The sequence below is a fragment of the Myotis davidii genome, unplaced genomic scaffold (genome assembly GCF_000327345.1).
Source record: "Myotis davidii unplaced genomic scaffold, ASM32734v1 scaffold234, whole genome shotgun sequence".
Taxonomy (NCBI): domain Eukaryota; kingdom Metazoa; phylum Chordata; class Mammalia; order Chiroptera; family Vespertilionidae; genus Myotis; species Myotis davidii.
Genome location: NW_006285617.1, coordinates 73,222 through 74,613, shown reverse-complemented (window position 1 = coordinate 74,613; position 1,392 = coordinate 73,222).

Genomic DNA, 1,392 nt, shown 5'->3' with positions numbered 1-1,392 from the left:
GTCTGTTCCCTCTGACGAGAGGCCCAGACCCCAGGCTCGACACCGGAACCGAGACCTGAAGCCCAAGTAACATACATCTGTGGAAGGTGGCAGACCTACTGGCCACTGCGGAGTCTGGCAGACTGGAGCCGGTTGGAGAGAAAGCCGCAATTTGCTTTTTGCTAAACCCAGAGCATATGAGTTTTCATTTGCAACTACTCACCTGAGGCTTTGGTGCAGGGAGGGAGGCACAGACTGAGGTGCCTACAGAGGGGCTGGCCTGGGAAGCAGTGCAGGGAGACATGGGAAAGCAGTAGTCAGGAATCCTATATTTGGTCATACGGGTACATTCAAACCAAAACTGCCATTTTTCCAGGGAGGAGCTACCTGCTCCCAGCAGCCACAGGGCAACAAACGACAAGTTCTATTGAGGATGTGGAGAAAAGTGGACCCCAGTACACCGCTGGTGGAATGTAGGCTGGTGCAGCCATTATGGAAAACAGTATGGATTTTCCTCAAAAAAATATGGAACTTCCATTTGACCCAGGATTCCATTTCAAGGAATATATCCTAAGAAACTGGAAACACCAATCAGAAAGAATATATGCACCCTTATGTTCACAGCAGCACAATTTACAATACCTAAGATCAGGAAACAACCCAAGTGCACATCAGCAGATGAGTGGATGTGATACATTTACGCAATTGAATACTATGCAGCAGTAAAAAAATAGAATCTCTTACCCTTTGAGACAGGTCCCTTGGAGGGACCTGGAGAGTATCATGCAAAATGAAATAAGTCAGTCAGAGAAAGACAAGTATCACAGGATCTCACTCATATGTGGAATCTAAGTAACAAAATAAACTAATCAATGGAGTGGATCTAGAGACATGGAAACATGGAACAGAGAGTTGAATCTCAGAGGGAACGTGGGAGAGTGTGGGTGGGTGGATGGTAATTAAACAAGGACCTTATATGCATATATGAATGGCCCATGGACCAAGACAATGGGGTGGTGAGAGCCTGGGGCGAATGTGGGGGGCGGGCTAGTGGGTGTTTAGGTGTGGGGGGGAAGGGGACATATGTAATACTTTCAACAATAACAAATTATTTAAAAATATATATATTAGCATGTTAAAAAATGGGTAAAGGACCTAAATACACACGTCTCCAAAGTGGACATACAGAAGGCCAAGAGATATATGAAAAAGTGCTCAGAGTCACTAATCATCTGAAGAGATGCAAATTAAAACAACAATTAGGTATCACCTCACACCTGTCAGAATGGCTATCATCAACAAATCAACAAATGATGTGTTGGTGAGAATGTGGAGAAAAGGGAACCCTAGTGCACTACTGGTGGGAATGCAGACTGGTGGGTGCAGCCACTGTGTATAACATTATGGAGATTA